The sequence below is a fragment of the Oncorhynchus gorbuscha genome, linkage group LG06 (assembly GCF_021184085.1).
Source record: "Oncorhynchus gorbuscha isolate QuinsamMale2020 ecotype Even-year linkage group LG06, OgorEven_v1.0, whole genome shotgun sequence".
NCBI classification, from domain to species: domain Eukaryota; kingdom Metazoa; phylum Chordata; class Actinopteri; order Salmoniformes; family Salmonidae; genus Oncorhynchus; species Oncorhynchus gorbuscha.
Window position 1 is genome coordinate 87,169,257 of NC_060178.1, and position 27,979 is coordinate 87,197,235.

The window sequence follows — 27,979 nt, forward strand, 5'->3', positions numbered from 1 at the left end:
TAAAGAGGTTGTTGTTGGTTTTCCAGTAACTAAATTGAAACTTGTTGCAATTTCTTAAATGGAAACTACTTGTTAAGATATTGTAAAAGTCACAGGACACTTGCTGCCACCAGCAATCCTTGTCAGTAACCTACTATGCCTTCACTGAAGTTTCTGTTGACAACATGCACATCACTTGCTGATTGGCAGCATACTGTAGCAGCGGCAGCCTATCAGAACATTGCAGGAGTGTCTTATTCGAGGAGTAGGTTTCAGCTAGCTCTTTTTGGTCTCCCATGATGGAATATCATCCCAGTTCATCTGGTCTGTTTGTAAACATGAAGCATCTACACTGTCAGTTCTGTAGCCTTGACTTCTTAGGGATAGCCCACTTAAATTGACACACCAAATCTAACTGCCTGTAGCTCAGGCCATGAAGCAAGGATATGCATAATCTTTGTACCATTTGAAAGGAACACTTGTAAGTTTGTGGAAATGTGAATTGAATGTAGGAGAATAACACAATAGATCTGGTAGAAGAAAATACAAAGAAAAAACCAACCTGTTTTTTTCAACCACCATCTTTGAAATGCAAGAGAAAGGTCCCAGGTCTTGCCATCACTCTAGTTGTGATGGTGTCCACAAGATGGAAGCAGTGTATGTGCAAAGTTTCAGACTGATAACTTGAAGTATGAGCGAACTACATGACATTTAATGTGAAGTCATCCAGGTACATTTGGGCAAATCGTGAAGGAGACATTTCAAATCAAATGTATTTATATAGCCCAGCCCTTCTTACATCAGCTGATATCTCAAAGTGCTGTACAGAAACCCAGCCTAAAACCCCAAATAAGAAGCAATGCAGGAGTAGAAGCATGGTGGCTAGGAAAAACTCCATAGAAAGGCCTAAACCTAGGAAGAAACCTAGAGAGGAACCAGGCTATGGGTGTTGGCCAGTCCTACTCTGGCTGTGCCGAGTGGAGATTATAACAGAACATGGCATGGTCAAATAATAATAATCACAGTCGTTGTCGAGTGTGCAGGAAGTCAGCACCTCAAGAGAAAATGTCAGTTGGCTTTTCATAGCCGATCATTAAGAGTATCTCTACCGCTCCTGCTATCTCTAGAGAGTTGAAAACAGCAGGTCTGGGACGGGTAGCACGTCCGGTGAACAGGTCAGGGTTCCATAGCCACAGGCAGAACAGTTAAAACTGGAGCAGCACGGCCAGGTGGACTGGGGACAGCAAGGAGTCATCATGCCAGGAAGTCCTGAGGGATGGTCCTAGGGCTCAGGTCCTCTGAGAGAGAGAAAGAAAGAAAGAGAATTAGAGAGAGCATACTTAAATTCACACAGGACACCGGATAAGACAGGAGAAGTACTTCAGATATAGCATACTGACCCTAGCCCCCTAACACAAACTACTGCAGCATAAATACTGGAGGCTGACACAGGAGGGGTCAGGAGACACTGTGGCCCCATCCGATGATACCCCGGACAGGGACAAACAGGCAGGATATAACCCCACCCACTTTGCCAAAGCACAGCCCCCACACCACTAGAGGGATATCTTCAACCATCCTGAGGCAAGGCCGAGTATAGCCAACAAAGATCTCCGCCACGGAGACCCAAGGGGGGGCGCCAAGGGGGGGCACCAACCCAGACAGGAAGATCATGTCAGTGACTCAACCCACTCAAGTGACGCACTCCTCCTAGGGATGGCATGGAAGAGCACCAGTAAGTCAGTGACTCAGCCCCTGTAATGGGTTTAGAGGCAGAGAATCCCAGTGGAGAGAGGGGAACCGGCCAGGCAGAGACAGCAAGGGTGGTTCGTTGCTCCAGAGTCTTTCTGTTCACCTTCACACTCCTGGGCCAGACTACACTCAATCATATGACCCACTGAAGAGATGAGTCTTCAGTAAAGACTTAAAGGTTGAGACCGAGTATGCGTCTCTCACATGGGTAGGCAGACAATTCCATAAAAATGGAGCTCTATAGGAGAAAGCCCTGCCTCCAGCTGTTTGCTTAGACATTCTAGGGACAATTAGGAGGCCTGCGTCTTGTGACCGTAGCGCACATGTAGGTATGTACGGCAGGACCAAATCGGAAAGATAGGTAGGAGCAAGCCCATGTAATGCTTTGTAGGTTAGCAGTAAAACCTTGAAATCAGTCCTTGCCTTAAAACCTCTAATGACTCCCCATCCCGCATGAGGGAGCGTAATCATCACCAGACACTAATTAGCATAACGCAACGGACATGAATATTCCTCGAAAATATTCCTATTCATGAAAATCACAAATGAAATATATTGAGACACAGCTTAGCCTTTTGTTAATCACCCTGTCATCTCAGACTTTCAAAATATGCTTTACAGCCAAAGCTAGACAAGCATTTGTGTAAGTTTATCGATAGCCTAGCATAGCATTTTGTCCAGCTAGCAGCAGGTAACTTGGTCACGGAAATCAGAAAAGCAATCAAATTAAATCGTTTACCTTTGATGAGCTTCAGATGTTTTCACTCAGGAGACTCCCAGTTAGATAGCAAATGTTCCTTTTTCTCCAAAAATATTATTTTTGTAGACGAAATAGCTCCGTTTGTTCTTTACGTTTGGCTGACTAATCGCCCAGAAATTGCAGTCACGAAAACGGCTAACAAACTTCCAAATTAGCTCCATATTATCGACAGAAACATGGCAAACGCTGTTTATAATCAATCCTCAAGGTGTTTTTCAAATATCTATTCGATAATATATCCATCGGGACAATTCATTTTTCAGTAGGACCGATTGAAGTAATGGCTACCTCTGTATTTTACAGCGAGAATCTCTCTGGGAGCATCAGGTGACCACTTGCGCAATGTAGCCGCTTACGGGTATTCTTCAACATAAATGCGTAAAACTATGTTACAATGCTGTAGACACCTTCGGGAATACGGAGAAAGAGTAATCTGGTTCATAGCCCATTCATTGCTCAATAGGGACTCATTGGAACGCAGCGCTTTCAAAACATGAGGCACTACCAGATTGGATTTTTCTCAGGCTTTCGCCTGCAACATCAGTTCTGTTATACTCACAGACAATATTTTTACAGTTTTGGAAACTTTAGTGTTTTCTATCCTAAACTGTCAATTATATGCATATTCTAGCATCTTATCCTGACACAATATACCCTTTTTTTCTCAAAAATGAAAATACTGCCCCCTAGTCACAACAGGTTTTAACAGGAAGCTAGTGTAGGGAGGCTAGCACTGTAGTAATATGATCACATTTTTTGGTTCTAGTCAGGATTCTAGCAGCCGTATTTAGCACTAACTGAATTATAATTAAGTGCTTTATCCAGGTAGCCGGAAATTAGAACATTGCAGTCTAACCTAGAAGTAACAATGTTACATAGATGGAAAAAATCTGCCCTTGAAACAGTCTTGATATGTTCGTCAAAAGAGAGATCAAGGTCCAGAGTAACGCCGAGGTCCTTCACAGTTTTATTTGAAATGACTGTACAACCATCAAGATTGTCAGATTCAACAGAAGATCTCTTTGTTTCTTTGTAACTTGTCCAAGTTTAAAAGTAGAAAGTTTGCAGCCATCCACTTCCTTATGTCTGAAACACAGGCTTCTAGCGAGGTCAATTTTGGGGCTTCACCATGTTTAATTGAAATGTACAGCTGTGTGTCATCCGCATAGCAGTGAAAGTTAACATTATGTTTTCGAATGACATCCCCAAGAGGTAAAATATATAGTGAAAACAATAGTGGTCCTAAAACGGAACCTTGAGGAACACCGACATTTACAGTTGATTTATCAGAGGACAAACCATTCACAGAGACAAACTGTTATATTTCCGACAGATAAGATCTAAACCAGGTCAGAATTTGGGCTTCCAATCTCTCCAAAATAATGTGGTGATAGATGGTATCAAAAGCAGCACGAGGACAGATGCAGAGCCTCGGTCTGACGGCATTAAAAGGTAATTTACCACCTTCACAAGTGCAGTCTCAGTGCTATGATGGGGTCTAAAAAACAGACAGAAGCATTTCGTATACATTGTCTTCAGGATGGCAGTGAGTTGCTGCGCAACAGCTTTTTCCAAACTTTTTGAGAGGAATGGAAGATTTGATATAGGCCGATGATTATTTTCATCATTGCGTCAAGAGATATAGTACTAAAACACTTGAGCGTCTCTCTTGATCCTAGGTCCTGGCAGAGTTGTGCAGACTCAGGACAACTGAGCTTAGGAGGAATACGTAGATTTAAAGAGGAGTCCGTAATGTGCCTTCTAATGATCATGATCTTTTCCTCAAAGAAGATCATGAATTTATTACTGCTGAAGTGAAAGCCACCCTCTCTTGGGGAATGCTGCTTTTTAGTTAGCTTTGCGACAGTATCAAAACTAAATGTAGGATTGTTCTTATTTTTCCTCAATTAAGTTGGAAAAATAGGATGGGGAGGTTGTTGTCCTTGATGATCTTTTTGGCCTTCCTGTGACATCAGGTGGTGTAGGTGTCCTAGAGGGCAGGTAGTTTGCCCCCGGTGATGCGTTGTGCAGACCTCACTACCCTCTGGAGAGACTTACGGTTGTGGGAGGAGAAGTTTCCGTACCAGGCAGTGATACAGCCCGACAGGATGCTCTCGATTGTGCATCTGTAAAAGTTTGTGAGTGTTTTTGGTGACAAGCCAAATTTCTTCAGCCTCCTGAGGTTGAAGAAGCGCTGCTGCGCCTTCTTCACCACGCTGTCTGTGTGGGTGGACCAATTCAGTTTGTCTGTGATGTGTGATATGAGAAAAATGAAGATGGATCAACAACATTGTAGTTACTCCACAATACTAACCTAAATGAAAGAGTGAAAAGAAGGAAGTCTGTACAGAATAAAAAATATTTCAAAACATGCATCCTGTTTGCAACAAGGCACTTAAGTAATACTGCAAAAAAATGTGGCAAAGAAATAAACTTTTAAGTCCTGAATACAAAGTATTTGGGGAAATTCCAACACAACACATCACTGAGTAGCACTCTTCAAATTTTCAAGCGCGGTGGTGGCTGCATCATACTATTTTTATAAAAAGAAATGGAATACAGCTAAACATAGGCAAAATACAAAAGGAAAACCTGGTTCAGTCTTCTTTCCAATCTAATAGATTAGACATTAGACATAATATAGTACATGTAAATCCGGGACACTCAAATTAGTTTTATATGTTGTTTGATATGGTTACATAAGACAGATGGTTACTTAAAGGAAAACTCTTTCGGTATTTGTTTCATTAGTCCAAAATCCTATGATGCTGCGTTTTGCCTCATATGTAGCCAAATGCACCATAAGGTGATGATTTTTAAATTTGCTTTAAGGAAAATGCAAAGGTAGAATGTTTAGTCAGGCTGGATGGGTTAGCATATAACGCCAAAGTCTAGCAGCCCAGCAGTTGCGAGTTCAAATCCCATCACTGACTAATTAGCAACTTTTCAACTACTTAGAATGTTAGCTAACCCTTTTAGCTAATCATTCCCCTAACCTTAATCATTTAACCTAATTCCTAAACTTAACCCTAACCTTAACCCTAGCCCCTAATTCAGTTAGCTAATGTTAGTTACCTAGCAAGAATTCATAGCATATACTACATTTTGCAAATACGTAATATATTGTATATTTTTCTAATTTGTTACATATTGTACATTTGGCAAATTTGTAACATATAATACGAATTGTAGTTCAAATCAAATTGTATTTGTCACATCTGGTTAGCAGATGTTAATGCGAGTGTAGCGAAATGCTTGTGCTTGTAGTTCCGACAATGCAATAATAACCAACGAGTAATCTAACCTAACAATTCCACAACTACTACCTTATACACACGAGTGTAAAGGGATAAAGAATATGAACATAAAGATATATGAATGAGTGATGGTACAGAACGGCATAGGCAAGATGCAGTAGATGGTATCAAGTACAGTATTTACATGTGAGATGAGTAATGTAGGGTATGTAAACATTATATTAAGTGGCATAGTTTAAAGTGGCAAGTGATGCATGTATTACATAAAGATGGCAAGATGCAGTAGATGATATAGAGTACAGTATATACATATGAGATGAGTAATGTAGGGTATGTAAACATTATATTAAGTGGCATTGTTTAAAGTGGCTAGTGATACATTTTTTCCATCAATTTCCATTATTGAAGTGAGCTGGAGTTGAGTCAGTATGTTGGCAGCAGCCACTCAATGTTAGTGGTGGCTGTTTAACTGTCTGATTGCCTTGAGATAGAAGCTCAAGGCTATATAGTAGTGCACTATATAGGGAATTGGGTGCCATTTGGGATACAGCCTGTGTTTTTCCTCCCTCAATAGGTCAATCTGTCATCGTACCTCATTATGAAGAAATGCAAACAAACTGTGAGCTTGCTCTGATGTTTGGACCTTTTACACCACAGATTTCAGTGCTCCGTTGCATGCAAAGTGACATAACAGTTGACAGCACATGCTCTTGTGTTATTGTGTGTGTGTGGTTGGAGGGGAGAAGATTACACTAACTTTCCATGCTGCTCATCTCCTCTGATGTACTAGGTCGACTTTGCTTTGTTTTAGAAGACAGGTGGTATGGATGGCCTAAACCAAGCCAATTTACAGTACCTAAAGTGCCCACAAAAAAACACAAAGTCGGTGAGATGTACATTATACCTGGAGTGTATCTAATTCTAAAAGGTCTCTACACGCATCTGGCAGTGAGGTGAGTGTTTTAGTGACAACAACAACAAAACACAAAACACACACACACTCGCACACACACACAGACAGCCTACACAGAGGGGTTGGGTTAAATGCGGAAGACACATTTCAGTTGAATGCATTCAGTTCTACAATTGACTAGGTATCCCCCTTTCCCTTTTCACTGTAAGGGGACAAGAGTGTTTTATCGACAACAGAGAACAAACATGGGACAACTACTAACAACCCTGTAACTGATTTAGAGCTGCCAAGGAAACATTGTGCCTTTCATTAAGGTGATTGGCTCATAATCATGCTTCATAATTTTCCTTAGAGTAGAAGGGGCAGCGCAGGATTTGGGTAAGGATGCTTAATTCATCTCCACGGGAAGTTAGTTTGGGATGTGAACCCGTAGAACCTCCAGGAGACTCTGAATCAAATAAACTATTCAGACGTCACGCTGAACATGGAAGAAGTGGTGAAACAGCCCGTGGTGAAAGTAAGACCTGGGTTCAAATACAATTTGATATCATTTCAAATATTTTAGTTGGGCTTGATTGAGCTTGTCTGGTAGAATGGAACCAAATTAAAAGTTGCAGAAGTGCAAACCACTGTCCATCAGGCAGGCTAGAGAAAACACAACATATTTGAAAGACTTCAAATACTATTTGAACTCAGGTCTGGTGATGTTGACAACAGAAGGAGTGGTGAAGTCATAGAAATAGAGTTGTAGGGGGAAGCAGTGGTGAGTAGAGGCCCGAGACCTCCTTCCTGTGCAAACTTAAATACACAGGAAATGTAGAAAGCACCTGAAGTATCACTGAATCATGTAGCGCTACAGTAATATGACACTTTTATGTTCGCATTGAGGTTGCATCACATCCGGCTGTGATTGGAAGTCCCATAGGGCGACGCACAATTGGCCCAGCGTCGTTCGGGTTTGGCCAGGGTAGGCAGTCATTGTAAATAAGAATTTGTTCTTAATTGACATGCCTAGTTAAATAAAGGTTACATTTATTTATATTTTAAAAAATGTATATCAGATGCTTGCATTGCATTTTTTTTACTAACACTGTTTTTATTCGATTAAACATGACCCAATGGTTGGAAACTTTCTGACTTTCCAAAAGTTCCCCACTTAACCTCAGTCTGGTATTTACACACACTTTTCTATTGTCCTTCTCTTTGGCCTGCTTCCGGTTCCTGTCACGACTTTCTCCCCCTCCACCAAGTCAGTGTTGAAAAACAGGGGTTGCGTCCCAAATGGCACCCTTTTCCCTATATAGTGCAATTGTTTCAGGCCCTCGTCAAACGTAATGCACTATACAGGGAATAGGGTGCCATTTGGGACATACACAGGAAGTAAATGGTGAGCAGCAGGTTATCCTGTGGGGAGGTAGATAGACAAGAATAATTAGGGGGTTGCATTCCTCCCGGTTCTATAAATACACTCTACGTTTCCTCTCCTCCTGTCTGCGATTCTCATTAAAGCCTTGCTGGAAAATCAGCCGGCTGCCTTCGGGGTGATGGTGGGACTGGGACTGTGTCCCAAATTGCACACTATTACTCTCCTAGGACAGGGCATGCATGTAGGCCTATCAAGTGGTAGGGGAGTATAACCTTCAGTAAGGTACTGTTGTTTTGGTTACTAATGCAGTATTCTTGTCAGTGCGATGGACACCTCCACAATGGAACTCTCCCTAAGAGGGGACAGTAATGATGCAGTAACAGGAAGAAATAGATAAACATAGAACTGACTCCCGGGATCATTACGTTGAATGTATCTGTGACTCCCCTGTGGTTTAACTCACCTTGGTTCGTTCCATTTTCCCTTGTGTAAGCTATCAGCTCAGTTCATATGGGTCTAAATGTGGGGGGGGTGTGTGTGTGTGATGTTAGTGTTGGTTAGTCGTGTATAGGCTAAGTGATGAAGAATTATAATTGTGAAAACACTTTCTATTTTATTCTGTTTTATTGTTTTCCTCTCTCAGGGAAGATTATGGTTGAGACAGCTTTAAAACACAGATTTCCATTATGTTTTAATAAGTGATTTGATAAATACAGTATATTATTTCCTCTAGACCCATTAGTGAGACACAGGCCTACAGGAAAGACAGCCAACAACAATTCCACTTTATATGTTTCAGTAATTGGTAAAGAGGGAGAGAAGCAATGTAGAATGCCATGTTTTAATAAACTAGAAGTGTTCATGAGTCTACAAATGTGTGTCTGATTGGGGATATATATAACTTTATTGATCCCCAAGGAGATAATTAAGATGTCTTAGGCTTACAAGAGCACAACATGGCGGGTAGAAGCAGGTAGCCTATTGGTTAAGAGAGTTGGGCCAGTAACCAAAAAGTTGCTGGTTTGAATTCCTGAGCTGACTAGGTGAGAAATCTGTCGATGTATCCTTGAGCAAGGCACTTAACCATAATTGCTCTGGATAAGAGCGTTGCCTAAATTACTAACGTGTAACAAAGTGCCTTTTTTTGTATTACGCAAAACTCAGCGAATATCAGTCACATGGACACGGAAGCATGAGACAGCAAATATCATGTGTATCCATATCAAGAAGTCCTGGTGAACTGTAACACTTCACTGAATAGTAGAAGATGGGATGATGATAATGATGAGATGGCGAGATGTACACAAAACATTAAGAACGCTTGCTTTTTCCATGATGCAGAATGATCAGGTGAATCCAGGTGAAAGCTATGATCCCTTATTGGTGTCACTTGTTAAATCCATTTGAATCAGTGTAGATGAAGGGGAGGAGACAGGCTAAAGAAGGATGTTTAAGCCTTGAGACAATTGAGACAGATTGTGTATGTGTGCCATTCAGAGGGTGAATAGGAAAAACTAAATATTCAAGTACCTTTGAACGGGGTATGGAAGTAGGTGCCAGGCACACTGGTTTGTCAAGAACTGCAATGCTGCTGGATTTTACCCGCTCAACAGTTTCCATTGAGCATGAAGAATGGTCAAACACCCAAAGGACATCCAGCCAACTTGACACAACTGTGGGAAGCATTGGAGTCAACATGGGCCAGCATCGCTGTGGAACACTTTTCGACATCTTGTAAAGTCCATGCCCGGACGAATTGAGGCTGTTCGGAGGGCAAAAGGGAGGGGTGCATCTCAATATTAGGAAGGTGTTCCTAATGTTCTGTACACTCAGTGTATAGTAATCCACTTTACTGACTGCTGATAGACGTGGTTCAGTGCTTGCAGCTCTGACGTCAGACAAAAAGAGAAAGAAAGGGAGGAGTGAGAGAGAAGAGAGAGAGAGAGAGAGAGAGAGAGAGAGAGAGAGAGAGAGAGAGAGAGGAAAGGCTGAGTTTTATTGATGCTCTACAGGATCTGTGGTTAGGTTACGTGAGGAGGATGTCGTACAGTCTACACGCAGCTACAGGAAAGAAAGCTTATAGCAGTGTGTCCCAAATGGCATCCTATTTACCATATAGTGCACTACTTTTGACCAGGACCCATAGGACTCTACTACAAAAGTAGTGCACTATATAGGTAATAGGATGCCATTTGAGATTTAACCAGTGATTGTTGTTACTCCGCTTCTGGTAATCGTCTCTCCAGCCGAGCTGGGCTGAACTCTATTGAACCTTTTGCTGCTTTGGATATTGAAGTCAATAATTATAGTAACTGAACTGTATACTGTGCCACCACGTAGGGTGAATTTTTCAATTAAAACTGAAACTCTGTTCCGATATTAAAGCACTTTGGTTTGAGAGTCTCAGATTCCAGAATCTGAGGGTTCTAGTAAACATAACATTCTTTCCATATCTTACACATAATTCCTAAAGCTCTCATCCTTTCACACATTATTTCCATTAACAGGCTAGCTTCATTAGCAGACAGTGAACAGCTAAGGTCTCGCTCACCCAGGGTCCAGGGACCACACTGCCTGGTGCCTGCTACACTGCTGGAACCTCTGAAGCTGAGCCCACCTGTTACCGCTGCTACCATGAGGACTCGAGCAGATGCCCCCCGAGGAGGAAATTACATCACACGGTTGTTGTGTCCACCCAAGACAGGCAGCAGTGTTCAAGGGTTTAAAGTGAAGCAACCTGGGTGAGAGAGGAGTCACAGACACAAACAAAAGCACACACACACGCACACATACAAACACACACACGCACCCACCCAAAAACACAAACAAATAGACAGACACACAGACAGACACAGAGACACACACACAGACACGCGCTCAGATGCAGACAGACAGACAGAGACACGCTCAGACACAGAGAAACACACACACACAGACAGACACACATGCACACTCACACAGCCCCATGGGTGAAAGATTGAGCATGGTAACCAGACCCGGCAGAGTGATCATCCGACGGCTGCCACACAAAATAATATTTTAGACCTCCAATCTCGAGAAATAATTTAAGTGTGTGGACTGGGACCATGCCGGTGGAGGCTATAGTAGTGGCAAGGGACAGAAAGATGTATTCACATTAATGCACAACGTAACATACACTGATAAAAACAAGTAGACTTGCTTGAATGCTTAAATGGAGTGGGTTCATCAGCCCACGCACGCTAAACCCCACCCGTCCCACCCAAGTATGAATCCATAAATAACTTAGTCGCTTGGAAGATACTCAACTTTCTGGAGAATAAACTTGTCCAACTTGGGGCTCAGTCCTCACAGTCATTGACTCAAAACTTAGCTCACATCCAAGCTTCCCATTTTGAAGAGGTGTAGATTGACTAATACTAATTCTAGTTATAGTTAATTGAATAATGGGTCATCAGAGTGTGGACTTAACCTCTCAGAGCAGAAACAGAATGCATTATTTAATCACCAACCAGTTTGTATTGTGTGGACGTAGGCCAAAGCATGAATGGCAATGGCACTACAACACATCATGACTCCCTCATTAAGTATGACTGCAGCCCACAAGTGTCAACACCTGCCGAGAGAACGGCTGATCGAAATGAAGCAATGACCTCAAAACATCTGCTCTTTACAACAACAGTCAGAGTCAGAGAGCGAAGCCTCGTACTCATCCACTAAAACGTGATATTTAAAAATAAAAATAAATTAAACCTGCGACAAAATCTACACAGCAGTAACCAAGGCAGATAAAGACATTGGTAACAGGGGTTCATTTTGGAGTGATTTCTCTCTCTACATCTTCCCAACCAGCCTCAACACCCCTCACTGCCCTCCACTCCCTGTCCTCTCTCCCATCCACGCCATCAACGCCCTCCCCTCTCCACTACCCTCCCTCCCCCTCCACTCCCCGTCCTCCCCTCTCCACTACCCTCCCTCCCCCTCCACTCCCCGTCCTCCCCTTCCACTCCCCCCACTCTCTCCACTCCCCTCCCCCTCCTCCCCCTCCCACCCTCTCTCCCCCTCCACTACCCTCCCTCCCCCTCCACTCCCCGTCCTCCCCTTCAACTCCCCCTCCTCCCACCCTCTCTCTGATAGTCACACACGTTATAAAAAGCGTGCACTTTTAATATGCGCGTGTGTCCAGCGGATAACGTCAGCGCTTTGGGAGAACGGCTCAAGGAGTGTTTCATTATAAACCAGTACCATTAAAAACTTGCTGGCTGGATCTGGCTTTTGGCTTAGACGTCCTTCTCAAGGCTTTTTATGAGACTATTTTTGATCCTAAATCGATGCGGGAGAAAGAAAAGGGGATGGAGGAGACAGCCTGGGGTAGGTAAGGGGTAGTGGCATGACCTCACCAATAAAAGGTAGTGTGGGTGAATGTAGTGGTTGTTTGCACACCATCAGATTTCATATTGCTCAAATGAATGGTTCAGGACTGACTTCAGTATCTGTCTGTCTGGCATGTTCAGATGACCAAACCAGGATCACATTCATCATAGTCACCAAACGGAAGAAAACAGACTGAAACAGGGTGGATCTACAAAGACTTGTCCAACAAGAAACAACATTTTTAGTTTTCCACTGTATGCCCTAGTGAACATACCGAGGGGATAAGTGGCTGTGTGCGTGCAGGTGCTTCAGGAAATTGTGGGGGGTCAGAAGAAGAAATCACAATCACGCAAGCTGCTGCATGTGGTTTAGTTCTCCTTGCCAATACCTCTCACACTCCCCTTCCCAGACTTTCTCCCAGGGCTATCCAGTCCCCCCACTACCTCCTCTCAACTGCCTGCACCCCTGCGTCCCCTTAACCCTCCGCCCCTCACTCCTGACCGCACACAAATGGTTTGAATAAGAGGCCTGCATGACTGGGCCATGGGCTGCAGATGAAATCCCGAAGAGTGATAGTTTACTTAGCCTAAATACCCCCGATTAGACAAAATGAAACATTGTTGTTATGCGGTGGAAACTCAAGGACCTATTGGCCGAGCCTGTTCACCCTGTTCCGGAAAGGCTGTGCTGCAGACTTTTGTCATGCGAAAACTGTAAGATCTGGCATGGTTGGAAATGAAGCCAAATAACAATATCACCAGAAGTCTCCCCTAAAACAAAACAGTGAAACAGAATATGAAAATCATCAAACACAGATTTACAGAGCGAAGGAGGCGGCACACGCGAGTCAGGCTTCCGTAACTACTGAAAAACACATCAGACCACAAACGTTCTGTCCTGCCTTATGGAATGCTTCATGATGTCACATTTTCCCCTTCACACATACAGCCTCTCCATGACTTCTAGTTCTAGGCTACTACTGTAGGCTCTCGAGCTAGGCTACTACTACTCACAGTCAATACTTCAAGTGTGTCACTGTGCTTATTGCAAAATAGGTAAAGGGAGGGCTGCTCACATTATATGATTCAAGTCAAATTCGATGCAACTTTGTCATCTTGGGAAATTATTTTTGAAATCCATTATGAATATTTCCCACCAACTGGATATTTAGGCTTGAACTCCAAGAGCAGAGGTAAAAATGAACAGGACTCCTGTTCAATGTCACCATCCATTCTCACCAGTACTACTTAATCATAAGTCAATAAAGAGGTAATTCACTTGTCACACCCTGATCTGGTTCACCTGTCCTTGTGATTGTCTACACCCCCCAGGTGTCTCTTATTATCCCTGGTGTATATATCCCTGTATTTCCTGTCCCTCTGTGCCAGTTCGTCTTGTTTGCGAAGTCAACCAGCGATTTTCCTTGCACCTATTTTTCCCCGATCTCGGTTTATAGTCCTCCTCGTTTCGACCCTTGCTTGTCCTGGCTCCGAGCCCGCCTGCCTCACCAACAGTCTGCCTATCCCCTTGTACTGTTTTGGACTTGGATCTGGTTTCTGATCCCTGCCTGGCCTGACCTCGAGACTGCCTATCTACTGTTTGGACTCTGACCTGGTTTATGAACTCTCGCCTGTCCCCGACCTGCCTTTGCCTACTCCCCTTGTTATAATAAATATCGGAGCTCTACCATCTGCCTCCTGTGTCTGCATTTGGGTCTCGCCTTGTGCCCTTAGAACACACACACACACACCGACTGACTGACACACTGTAACAGTATAACAAGATTAGACAGAGATCCAGATGAGGAATAAAGCAGCAGTGGAGACTCATAAAAAGGAACAGCAGTGAGGAGAGCAGTGAGGCCTGTGCCCCACAGTAGCCATACTACTGGTGAATCCTACACCACAGAAACACTCCTGTTCATTTTTTTATTTACAGTGCCTTGCGAAAGTATTCGGCCCCCTTGAACTTCGCGACCTGTTGCCACATTTCAGGCTTGAAACATAAAGATATAAAACTGCATTTTTTGTAAAGAATCAACAACAAGTGGGCACAATTATGAAGTGGAACGACATTATTTATTTATTTTTTAAATCAAAAACTGAAAAATTGGGCGTGCAAAATTATTCAGCCCCCTTAAGTTAATACTTTGTAGCACCACCTTTTGCTGCGATTACAGCTGTAAGTCGTATGGAATATGTCTCTATCAGTTTTTCACATCGAGAGACTGACATTTTTTCCCATTCCTCCTTGCAAAACAGCTCGAGTTCAGTGAGGTTGGATGGAGAGCATTTGTGAACAGCAGTTTTCAGTTCTTTCCAAAGATTCTCGATTGGATTCAGGTCTGGACTTTGACTTGGCCATTCTAACACCTGGATATGTTTATTTTTGAACCATTCCATTGTAGATTTTGCTTTATGTTTTGGATCATTGTCTTGTTGGAAGACAAATCCCCATCCAAGTCGCAGGTCTTTTGCAGACTCCATCAGGTTTTCTTCCAGAATGGTCCTGTATTTGGCTACATCCATCTTCCCATCAATTTTAACCATCTTCCCTGTCCCTGCTGAAGAAAAGCAGGCCCAAACCATGATGCTGCCACCACCATGTTTGACAGTGGGGATGGTGTGTTCAGGGTGATGAGCTGTGTTGCTTATACACCAAACATAACGTTTTGCATTGTTGCCAAAAAGTTCAATTTTGGTTTCATCTGACCAGAGCACCTTCTTCCACATGTTTGGTGTGTCTCCCAGGTGGCTTGTGGCAAACTTTAAACAACACTTTTTATGGATATCTTTAAGAAATGGCTTTCTTCTTGCCACTCTTCCATAAAGGCCAGATTTGTGCAATATACGACTGATTGTTGTCCTATGGACAGAGTCTCCCACCTCAGCTGTAGATCTCTGCAGTTCATCCAGAGTGATCATGGGCCTCTTGGCTGCATCTCTGATCAGTCTTATCCTTGTATGAGCTGAAAGTTTAGGAGGGACGGCCAGGTCTTGGTAGATTTGCAGTGGTCTGATACTCCTTCCATTTCAATATTATAGCTTGCACAGTGCTCCTTGGGATGTTTAAAGCTTGGGAAATCTTTTTGCATCCAAATCCGACTTTAAACTTCTTCACAACAGTATCTCGGACCTGCCTGGTGTTCCTTGTTCTTCATGATGCTCTCTGCACTTTTAACGGACCTCTGAGACTCTCACAGTGCAGGTGTATTTATACGGAGACTTGATTACACACAGGTGGATTGTATTTATCATCATTAGTCATTTCGGTCACCCTTGGATCATTCAGAGATCCTCACTGAACTTCTGGAGAGAGTTTGCTGCACTGAAAGTAAAGGGGCTGAATAATTTTGCACGCCCAATTTTTCAGTTTTTGATTTGTTAAAAAAGTTTGAAATATCCAATAAATGTCGTTCCACTTCATGTTTGTGTCCCACTTGTTGTTGATTCTTCACAAAAAATACAGTTTTATATATTTATGTTTGAAGCCTGAAATGTGACAACAGGTCGCAAAGTTCAAGGGGGCTGAATACTTTCGCAAGGCACTGTATTTAACCAGTCAAGTCAGGATCCGACCCTTTTTTCAATTTTCGCTTAAAATGACATACCCAAATCTAACTGCATATAACTCAGGCCATGAAGCAAGGATGTGCATATTCTTGGTACCATTTGAATTTTACTGATCCAATGAACCATTGCATTTATATCAAAAATGTTCTCTCAAGACTGCCCAAATGTGCCTAATTTGTTTATTAATAACTTGTCATGTTCAAAACTGTGCACTCTCCTCAAACAATAACATGGTATTATTTCACTGTAATAGCTACTGTAAATTGGACAGTGCAGTTAGATTAACAAGACTAAGATTTCTGCCAAAATCAGATAAGAACATTTCCCAGGACATGGGCATGTTACTTACAACCTCATGCTAAACGCATTAGCCTACGTTAGCTCAAACGTCCCGTGGACACCGATCCCGAAGAAGTTAAGAACAAATTCTAATTTACAATGATGGCCTACCCCAACCAAACGTGGATGACACTGGGCCAAATGTGCACCGCACTAATGGGCTCCCAATCACGGCCAGAAGTAATGCAGCCTGGATTCAAACCAGGGACTACAGTGACACCTCTTGCACTGAGATGCAGTGATTTAGACCGCTGCACACCTCGGGAGTACATCCAGCTCTGTAATGCACAGGCTATATGCCATTTTGCAAATACTTATCTCCAAAGCCACATAATATCATGCATGTATACGTTTCACATACAGGTCCCAGGAATCTAACCCACTATTCTAGCTTTGCAAGCACCATACACTCCCAACTGAGCTGCAGAGGACCAACATCATTCCACCTGAATGTGATGACTACTGCCAGTGTGTTTCATGTCTCTCACCACCAAACTAGTCAACCTACAGTACATACAATATAATTGTATTCAGAGATGGGCAATATTTCTGTAATATGTAGCTATTTGAAATACGTACTTCAATTCCTTTTTAACATTTTGTCATTTGTATTCTGGCCTGAACAACAATCCAATGTATTTTGTAACAAGATACTTTCATGACCTGTAATTTGTATTTTCAACAGAAAATGCACTTTTCTATGTATGGCTCAGTTGGTAGAGCATGGCATTTGCAACCCAAAGGATGAGAGTTTGATTCCCATAGGGGCCCGTATTTAAAACATTATCAAACTGTATGCTTTCCTACTGTAAGTCACTCTGGATAAGAGTGTCTGCTAAAATGGAACTAATGTATAGCAGTTCTCAATTTTGTAGCCCCATTTCACCCTGCATTGGTATAAGATTATGGTGTGATGCAAGCGTCAGCTAAATCAGGGTTTCCCAAACTCGGTCCTGGGGCCTACCCTAGGTGTATGTTTTGCTGTTTTCGCTAGCACTACACAGCAGATTCAAATAATCAAAATGTGGTAATGAGTTGGTTATTTGAATCAGCTGTGTAGTGCTAGGGACAAATGTGCACTTAGGGGGGGGGCGAGGACTGAGTTTAGGAACCCCCGAGTGAAATGACCAAAATGTCAATGGACAAATGAATACCTGCAAATCATGCTGGGTATTATTTGAATGAGCTCCATCCCAGAAACAAGGCCAATAGTAATAATATTCAGTTTGCTTTGCAATTGTTCATTTTTACATTTAGGTTATTTAGCAAACACTTTTTGTCCCAGCACAATTAAGGTAGATAAACATCACTACAACAACATTCTCAGTAACGGTAACTTAAAAGGTTTTAACTTCGACTTTTTGGCAGGGACAAATACAGGATTCTACCCTAAACAACATAACCTTCACTCCAAATAAAATAAAAATGAGAATGACACATATATTAATTTTCACAAAGTTTGCTGCTACAGTGTCTTTAGATATTTTTGTCACATGTTACTATGGAATACTGACGTATAATTACAAGGCTTTTTATTGACAATTACATGAAGTTGATGCAAAGAGTCAATATTTGCAGATTAAGGTCTGGAGACTGGCTAGGCCACTCCAGGACCTTAATGTGCTTCTTCTTGAGCCACTCCTTTGTTGCCTTGGCCATGTGTTTTGGTTCATTGTAATGCTGGAATACTGATCCACGACCCATTTTCAATGCCCTGGCTGAGGGAAGGAGACCCAAGATTTGACGGTACATGGCCCCGTCCATCGTCCCTTTGATGTGCTCATATGACCACAACACTTTCACCCTGTTGTCCTCTGAATCATTCAGATGTTTATTGGAAAACTTCAGACGATCATGTATATGTGCTTTCTTGAGCAGGGGGACCTTGCGGGCGCTGCAGGATTTCAGTCCTTCACGGTGTAGTGTGTTACCAATTGTTTTCTTGGTGACTATGGTCCCAGCTGCCTTGAGATCATCGACAAGATCCTCCCGTGTAGTTCTGGGCTGATTCCTCACCGTTCTCATGATCATTGCAACTCCACGAGGTGAGATCTTGCATGGAGCCCCAGGCCGAGGGAGATTGACAGTTCTTTTGTGTTTCTTTCATTTGCGAATAATCGCACCAACTGTTGTCACCTTCTCACCAAGCTGCATGGAGATGGTCTTGTAGCCCATTCCAGCCTTGTGTAGGTCTACAATCTTGTCCCTGACATCCTTGGAGAGCTCTTTGGTCTTGGCCATGGTGGAGAGTTTGTAATCTGATTGATTGATTGATTGCTTCTGTGGACAGGTGTCTTTTATACAGGTAACAAACTGAGATTAGGAGCACTCCCTGTAAGAGTGTGCTCCTAATCTCAGCTCGTTACCTGTATAAAAGACACCTGGGAGTCAGAAATCTTTCTGATTGAGGGGGTCAAATACTTATTTCCCTCATTAAAATGCAAATCAATTTATAACATTTTACACGTGCGTTTTTGTGGATTTTTTTGTTGTTATTCTTTCTCACACTGTTCAAATAAACCTACCATTAAAATTAGACTGATCATTTCTTTGTTATTGGGCAAATGTACAAAATCAGCAGGGGATCAAATACTTTTTTCCCCTCACTGTACCTGGAATGCTTCTTACACCCAAGGATTATTATTCACAAACTATACAGCAAATGCTATGGGAAACAAACAGAAACCTGAAAACACCATCCAACCTAGAATTGAGTCAGTAATGCTTAGTCTGGACCAATTTTTTACTTTCAAAAGCCAAGAAAAATACATTACAATGATATATTTTACTTTATAAGGACTGATTGCTAAGGCTACCAAGCTTGCTAGGACAAAGAGATACAACTTCAATTAGCACTGCCGTGTGAAGCAAGAGGTGTTGAAGCCCTTGAGCACAACAAACAGCAGGCTAGCCCACCCAAACCCAGAGGCCTTGAAACCCCCTTTGCTGTTCAGAGACTGGCATTTTCTACAAGTAATCTGCCTCCAGAAATAAAAGCTTCTCCCAAGTGGGTGTGACACCTACTCCCTTTGCCTGCTGCACTGCTGTTTGGATTCCACCTGGCGATCTGTTGACCGTCTGCCCTGGTTGTCTAACCCCCCTTTTCCACTCTCCCGAGCCTTTGCTCGCCTCCAGCACACACGCACTGTTGGGGCGAATGACTCTGAACTTACAGTGGCTAGCCCCAAGTCGTTATATATTTGATTTTGTTCTTGTGCATTTTGATATTTCGATATTTACCTCATGACTCCTGCATGCTTTGTTTACTACAAACTTTCTTTACCCAACTGTGGGACACACTCGGCACTCTGACTCTCTATTGGTTACACCAACTTTTGGCCTCCCATCCCATTCTAACCACCTCTCGCCGGCTTTGCATTTATGTTACCTGATGAAATTGCTGTACAATATGATCTTGTTGCCATCTGATGCACATTCAGATGTCATAAATCAGTGAGTACTATGCCGTGCCTTAGTTGTATTACTGTTGATGATATCTGGAAATGTGCATGTACACCCTGGCCCATCTACAGTTGATAGCCCCAATTCTGACTTGTGCTCTGATATCTACTTCACTGATTTCTGCTCTCCTAAAAGCCTGGGTTTTCTGCATGTTAACACTAGAAGCTTATTACCTAAAATGCATAAATTTAAATGTTTTTGGTTCACAGCTCCAATCCAGATGTGTTGTTCATTACTGAGACATGGTTAAGGAAGAGTGTTTTGAATACTGACATTAACCTTTCTGGTTATAACCTTTTTCAGAAGGATAGATCTTCCAAAGGTGTGGGACTGGCAATATTTACCAAGGATCACCTTCAGTGCTCGGTTGTCTACACAAAGTCTGTCCCCAAACAATTTTATTTGCTGGTTTTAAGTATTAAACTTTCAAAAAGCTCTTTGTTGACTGTTGCTGGGTGCTATCGTCCTCCATCACCACCGGCCTATACCCTACCTGCCCTAAGCTCTCTCCTGGCCCCTGACACTAAGTCTGAATTTGTCCTGCTAGGTGACCTAAACTGGGATATGCTTAAACCACCTGAACAAGTCCTAAAGCAATGGGACTCCCTACATATTTCTCAGATTATTACCAATCCCACAAGATATGACTCCAAACACCCAGAAAAGGCTACTCTTCTTCATGTTTTCCTCACAAATAATCCTGATAGGTATCAGTCTGCTGTTTTCTGTAATGACCTTAGGCTGTAAAACAGTGATCACTATGTTCGTAATGGCTGCTCAGTGAAACGACCGGTCCTGATTTGTCATAGACGCTTGCTAAAAAACTTTAATGAGCAAGCCTTCCTTCTTGAACTGGCCTCTGTAAAATGGTATAGAATCAGCTTGATCCCTTCTGTCGAAGACAGAAGATTTGCATCTGGCGAAAGGCTCGGCAGACACATACTCAGGCTGACGCTCTCATTCAGGCAAATTAGAAATAAGTGCACTCAGGCTACCCAGAAGGACATAGTTAGTTACTTTAAGGAGCATTTCTCTCTTTGCGGGTCTAACCCCAAGAAGTTCTGGAAAACGGTTAAAGACCTGGAAAATAAATCCTCCTCCTCACAGCTGCACATGTCCCTTAATGTTGATGATGTGGTTGTTACTGACAAGAAGCACATGGCTTCATTAAGGCAGGAATCCTATTTGACTCATCCATGCCTCCTTGCCCGTCCAACATTTCCTCATCTCCCACCCCTTCTAATGTGACTATCCCCGATGCTTCTAACCTCTTTTTGCCCTGCCCCGCTACAAAGTTTCTTCCTGCAGGCAGTCACTGATTCCGAGCTGCTAATGTGCTCCTGAAACTTTCTTCTTTAAGGTTGCTGCCCCTATCATCGCCAAGTCTATCTCCGACCTTTTTAACCTGTCTCTCCTTTCTGGGTAGGTTCCCATTGCTTGGAAGGCAGCCACAGTTCGTCCTTTATTTAAAGGGGAGATCAAGCTTATCCTAACTGTTATAGGCCTATTTGGAAAAACTTGTCAATAATCAACTAACTGGCTTTCTTGACGTCTATAGTATACTCTCTGGTATGCAATCTGGTTTCCGCTCAGGTTATGGATGTGTCACTGCAACCTTAAAGGTCCTCAATGATGTCACCATTGCCCTTGATTCTAAGCAATATTGTGCTGCTATTTTTATTGACTTGGTCAAAGGTTTTGATACGGTAGACCATTCCATTCCATTCCTGTAGGCCGGCTAAGGAGTATTGGTGTCTCAGAGGGGTCTTTGGCCTGGTTTGCTAACTACCAATCTCAAAGAGTGCAGTGTAAAGAGTCTGAAAATCTGCTGTCTCAGCCACTGCCTGTCACCAAGGGAGTACCCCAAGTCTCAATCCTAGGCCCCATGCTTTTCTCATTTTACATCAACAACGTAGCTCAGGCAGTAGGAAGCGCTCTCATCCATTTATATGCATATGCAGATTTACATTTACATTACATTTACATTTAAGTCATTTAGCAGACGCTCTTATCCAGAGCGACTTACAAATTGGTGCATTCACCTTATGACATCCAGTGGGACAGTCACTTAACAATAGTGCATCTAAAACTTAGGGGGGGGGTGGGGTGAGAGGGATTACTTATCCTATCCTAGGTATTCCTTAAAGAGGTGGGGTTTCAGGTGTCTCCGGAAGGTGGTGATTGACTCCGCTGTCCTGGCGTCGTGAGGGAGTTTGTTCCACCATTGGGGGGGCCAGGGCAGCGAACAGTTTTGACTGGGCTGAGCGGGAGCTGTACTTCCTCAGTGGTAGGGAGGCGAGCAGGCCAGAGGTGGATGAACGCAGTGCCCTTGTTTGGGTGTAGGGCCTGATCAGAGCCTGGAGGTACTGAGGTGCCGTTCCCCTCACAGCTCCGTAGGCAAGCACCATGGTCTTGTAGCGGATGCGAGCTTCAACTGGAAGCCAGTGGAGAGAACGGAGGAGCGGGGTGACGTGAGAGAACTTGGGAAGGTTGAACACCAGACGGGCTGCGGCGTTCTGGATGAGTTGAAGGGGTTTAATGGCACAGGCAGGGAGCCCAGCCAACAGCGAGTTGCAGTAATCCAGACGGGAGATGACAAGTGCCTGGATTAGGACCTGCGCCGCTTCCTGTGTGAGGCAGGGTCGTACTCTGCGGATGTTGTAGAGCATGAACCTACAGGAACGGGCCACCGCCTTGATGTTGGTTGAGAACGACAGGGTGTTGTCCAGGATCACGCCAAGGTTCTTGGCGCTCTGGGAGGAGGACACAATGGAGTTGTCAACCGTGATGGCGAGATCATGGAACGGGCAGTCCTTCCCCGGGAGGAAGAGCAGCTCCGTCTTGCCGAGGTTCAGCTTGAGGTGGTGATCCGTCATCCACACTGATATGTCTGCCAGACATGCAGAGATGCGATTCGCCACCTGGTCATCAGAAGGGGGAAAGGAGAAGATTAATTGTGTGTCGTCTGCATAGCAATGATAAGAGAGACCATGTGAGGTTATGACAGAGCCAAGTGACTTGGTGTATAGCGAGAATAGGAGAGGGCCAAGAACAGAGCCCTGGGGGACACCAGTGGTGAGAGCGCGTGGTGAGGAGACAGATTCTCGCCACGCCACCTGGTAGGAGCGACCTGTCAGGTAGGACGCAATCCAAGCGTGGGCCGCGCCGGAGATGCCCAACTCGGAGAGGGTGGAGAGGAGGATCTGATGGTACAGTGTTATACTCAGCTGACTCCTCCCCGGATTTTTGTCCAACATGCTTTCTCTACCCTTATCCTTGTTCTGATCACCTCCAAAACAAAGGTCACGTGGTTTGGTAAGAAGAATGCCTCTCTCCCCACAGGTGTGATTACTACCTCTGAGGGTTTAGAGCTTGAGGTCATACAATTACTTGGGAATATGGCTAGACGGTACACTGTCCTTCTCTCAGCACATGTCAAACCTGCAGGCTAAAGTTAAATCTAAACTTGATTTCCTCTATCGTAAATCTCCTCTTTCACCACAGCTGCCAAAATAATCCTGATTCAGATGACCATCCTACCCATGCTAGATTACAGCAACATCATTTATAGATCGGCAGGTAAGGGTGCTCTCAAGCGGTGAGATATTCTTTACCATTCGGCCATCAGATTTGCCACCAATGCTCCTTATAGGACACATTACTGCACTCTATATACCTCTGTAAACCCATCGCAAGACCTACTGGTTGAGGCTTATTTATAAAACCCTCTTAGGCCTCACTCCCTCCTATTTGAGATATCTACTGCAGCCCTCATCCTCCACATACAGCACCCGTTCTGCCAGTCACATTCTGTTAAAGGTCCACAGAACACACACATCCCTGTGTCACTTCTCTTTTCAGTTCGCTAAAGCTAGCGACTGGAACGAGCTGCAACAAACACTCAAACTGGACAGTTTTATCTCAATCTCTTCATTCAAAGACTCAATCATGGACACTCTTACTGACAGTCGTGGCTGCTTTGCGTGATGTATTGTTGTCTCTACCTTCTTGCCCTTTGTGCTGTTGTCTGTGCCCAATAATGTTTGTACTATGTTGTGTTTCTACCATGTTGTTGTCATGTTGTGTTGATACCATGCTGTGTTGTCATTTGTTGCTGCCTTGCTGTGTTGTTGTCTTAGGTCTCTCTTTATCTGGTGTTGTGTTGTCTCTTGTCGTGATGTGTGTTTTGTACTTATATATGTATATAGAGAGAGAGATTATTATTTTTTATCTCAGCCCTCATCCCCACAGGAGGTCTTCTGCCTTTTGGTAGGCCGTCATTGTAAATAAATATTTGTTCTTAACTGACTTGTCTAGTTAAATAAAGGTGAAATAAAAAATAAAACATGTTAAAAATAAAGGATGTTGTATTTGTAACAAGATACACTTTGATGTATATTTGACCCATCTCTGATAGTATGTAGCTATGTGATCAACAATTAAGCCTTGTTTACACTGCAGACAACAATGCTCAAATCAGTTTTGTTTTTCAAATCCGTGTTGGATTATTGACTGTCCAAACAGCAAGTTACAAGTGACCAAATCAGATGTGTGTGTGTGTTCAGACAGCAGTCATTTGCTGGCATGGCCATGCTAGTTGTCATAGTAACAACAGGTGAGTGCGCAGTGGTGTAGGCTGATTTGTTGTGGTTATTGTGCTTCCTATCACTTTTGTCACAAGCTAAGGTCAGCAATGCCTGCCGTGGACGTTTCCCAGTTGTTTTGAATGTTCAAAATCATAGTGTAAGAAATACTTTCAAGCCTCAAAGGATAAGATGATCCTATTTTCAAAACGAGTCCTTTCTGGCTAACCACAACAGCCAACTAGCTACTGTATGTAGCTGTTTAGGTTTCTAGCACATTCACTAATTTGTTTATAAACAATTAACAAGCTAGTTAGCTGCCACCTGTTATTGTCTACCTGTCAACTGAGTAGCAGGCAACAATATATGCCAAATAACAGTCTAAAAACCACTTGAGTGAAATAAAAAAACACTTAAGGGTGACTTGTGTTCAAACACAAGTCGCCTGGCCAATAAACATATTTGTATCTTATCTGATTTCAAGCCACCTACGAAGCTGGTTTGAAATGTGGCTTCAAATATCCGACATGTGATTTTAGGCTGTTCAGACTGCAGGAGAAAGTACAGATTCAAATTGGATATGCCCCAAAAATTGGATTTGAGTCACTTCAAACTGCCAATGTGAACAAGGCTTTAGTGCTCCTGCTCCTATCCCAAAGTGATTTGGCTCCAGGTTACCATCAGAAGACCCTGCCCGTCCCTCCGTCTGAACAGCTGCACATTGCTCAGACAAGAACCCATTTTCTCCCCAATCAAGGTGATTGGAGCTCCATTTCCAGTCTGTCTGTCCTTTGAACTCGGGATGCCATGGCCTGAGGGTGTGGGAGGAGGGGGTTATGGGGGGATCGGGGTGGTGCTTGGCAGGCACTTATTATGTTATACAAATGCTTGCTTGCACGGATATGGCAGCAAAGCACCCCACTCCCAAGATCTACACCACACCACTGCATCTCATCCATGGTTGTGATGTTGATGCACACCTGCACACGTCTTCAAGACCTGGAAAGGCTCACTTTGCACGACAGGCCTTTTTGTTCATTAACTACCCTTATTCCAAGCTCCTCACACACACACACAAAATGGTTTAAAATACTACCAGATTGGAGTTACCTGGCTTGTAATTATAGAGGAACCCTTATTGGTGCTCTATAGAACCCTTTTTTGAAGGTTCCATAAAGAACCACTCTCATAAGGTTCCAAATAAAAAAGGTTCTATTTAGCACCAAAAAAAGGATTCCGCTGTGGTCATAACCCTTTTTGGGCCAATATAGAACCCTTTTCTTTGGTTCTTTATAACACCTTTATGAAGAATTGTTATATAAACAACCTTTCATAATTTACTTTTTACTGTGTCAGCCATATTATATTGTAAAAATTATATAGGTGTTATTTTTGTGTTGTATAAGTGTTATTATCAATACGGTTCCACATTGAACAGAGGCATTATTGTGCCTTCTTCACGACTGTGTTGGTGTGTTTGGACCATGTTAACTCCTTAGTGATGTGGACACCGGCGAACTTGATGCTCTTTACTCGCTCCACTACAGCCCCGTCGATGTGGAAGTGGGTGTGCTCGGCCTTCTGTTTACTATAGTCCATGATCAGATTATTGGTCTTGATGACATTGAGGGAGAGGTTGTTGTACTGGCACCACACTGCCAACACTGTAATTGGGCCTAAATCAAGGCAGTGCAGTTGCAGCTTTCCTGAAGTCTCCCAGAGGTGTGTTGATTGTTAACCTAACGTAGCAGGCATAAAATAAACTACTGAGCAGTGTTTCTTTATTTCTGGTCCTGATTAGGGGGAAAAACTGTTGGGGGAGGTTCTCTTCTGCACTGTTCAATAAATCCAGTAAATGTGGAGGAGGAGTTAAGATGGAGTGTCGCCATATTAATGTCCAAAAGCGGAAGTTGTGTCACAGGCTCACTTTCCATTTCCCCTGAAAACCAGATGCCATCCGACCCCACAGTGGGCGGTTGACTGTTGACTTCAACAGGGGGTGTGTAGAGAGAGGTGACGTGCTGGCTGGGTGCTTGTGTGTGTGTGTGTGTGTGTGTGTGTGTGTGTGTGTGTGTGTGTGTGTGTGTGTGTGTGTGTGTGTGTGTGTGTGTGTGTGTGTGTGTGTGTGTGTGTGTGTGTGTGTGTGTGTGTGTGTGTGTGTGTGTGTGTGTGTGTGTGTGTGTGTACGAAACTGCCGGTGCCCCTCAAGCACCCTCGGGTGGAAGAGCAGCATTCTCACGCTAAGGTGATGCTAACCGTACTACTCATTATCATACCTCTTACATTGATCACTTCCAGGGGATCCCAGAATCCAGACATTGGATGAAAGTGCAGGGCAGTTCCCTCTCATTGACGTTATGTTTCTGACCTGTGGAAAAGAGAAGATTGCTGGAAAACTCAAGTCTGTTGCCATTGCATTTGTCCACAGTCACACAAAAAAATAACATCAGGCAACATAATCAAACCATATACACACACAAACAAACACAGATATACATACACACACACTTAAATATAATTGATTATCTGGTCTCAATCACAAGCCATACTAAGTGTTTCAGTGGAGCCCACATCTATGGTCATTTTCACAAGTGGCAATATTGACACATAAGATACACACATGAAGCACAATGGACTTTTCCATGACAGTGTTAAAGCAGACTATGCATTTTAGCCTTTCCACAACCAGAGGCCTACATTACCATCCTGTTTCTAAACATATAAAGACAGATGGTGGGCTCTGGACAGCCCAGCTCCACCTGTGGATGATCCTGAGGTATTCCCAGAAGACCCACCAATGAGCAGCAGATAATGGTTGCACCCCACATTCCACCCTATTTCCTATATACTGCACTTATTTTGTACAGGGCCCATTTAGGGAATAGGGTGCCATTTGGGATGAAGCTAATGTGTCAGTACAGACTGCAGAGGCACACACAAAACATAGGTTGTATTCACTATGGTGTTGCTGCCCTCTGCTGGTATGTATACATTTCAGCTCTTCAAAGGTGCCTAATCAAATCAAACAAATGGGACCCTATTCACTACAAAGTGCACTACTTTTGACCAGAGCCCTATGGGCCAGGCACTTCCGCCCTGGATACCCTAACCCCTATTTTGCTAAACAAGTAGAAATCAGGAGGGAGGCAATGAGATAGAGCACCCATTGAAATATAAATCTATATATAACTAAGTAGCCATGTGCTTTGTTGCACTTACACATGTGTAAGACCCTAGAAGTGTCATCGCCTGTACTTTAGGTAGCCCTTACTGCACATTTATACACTTTTATGTAAAATGAACATGTTTCGAAAAGTATTAATAATACCAACAATATTTTGACAAACAATCAAAGTTGATTCGGTCTACACATTTCAACATCGGTTTGGTGTTTGTAGCTCAAGAGCAGGTGCGAATCTAGCTCTGGTCAGGGGCTTCAGTGCAGCTAACGTTAGTGAGCTTGCTAACGCTAAACCTTTGTTCATCAACGCTGAAACTCTTGACTGGTTTAGTGGCTTGATTTAATATTATTTTGTTACTCACCAGCACCACTTGTAATTTCTCCGAAATACAAAAAAAAAAGGTTTTGAGCATTATTTTTTACGCTTCCTTTTTTTCCGTGATGCAGCCTGCATGCGCATCC

At 43.2% G+C, this 27,979-nt stretch overlaps 1 long non-coding RNA gene across 1 annotated transcript; it reads right to left on the reverse strand.

The window, feature by feature from the left end:
* Positions 1-1,214: 1,214 nt before the first annotated feature.
* On the reverse strand, positions 1,215-27,979 carry LOC124037285. Its single transcript, XR_006839155.1, has 3 exons — positions 27,880-27,979; positions 26,613-26,704; positions 1,215-1,275 (listed from the first exon to the last, which is right to left on the reverse strand). It is a non-coding gene; the product is annotated as an uncharacterized LOC124037285 (long non-coding RNA).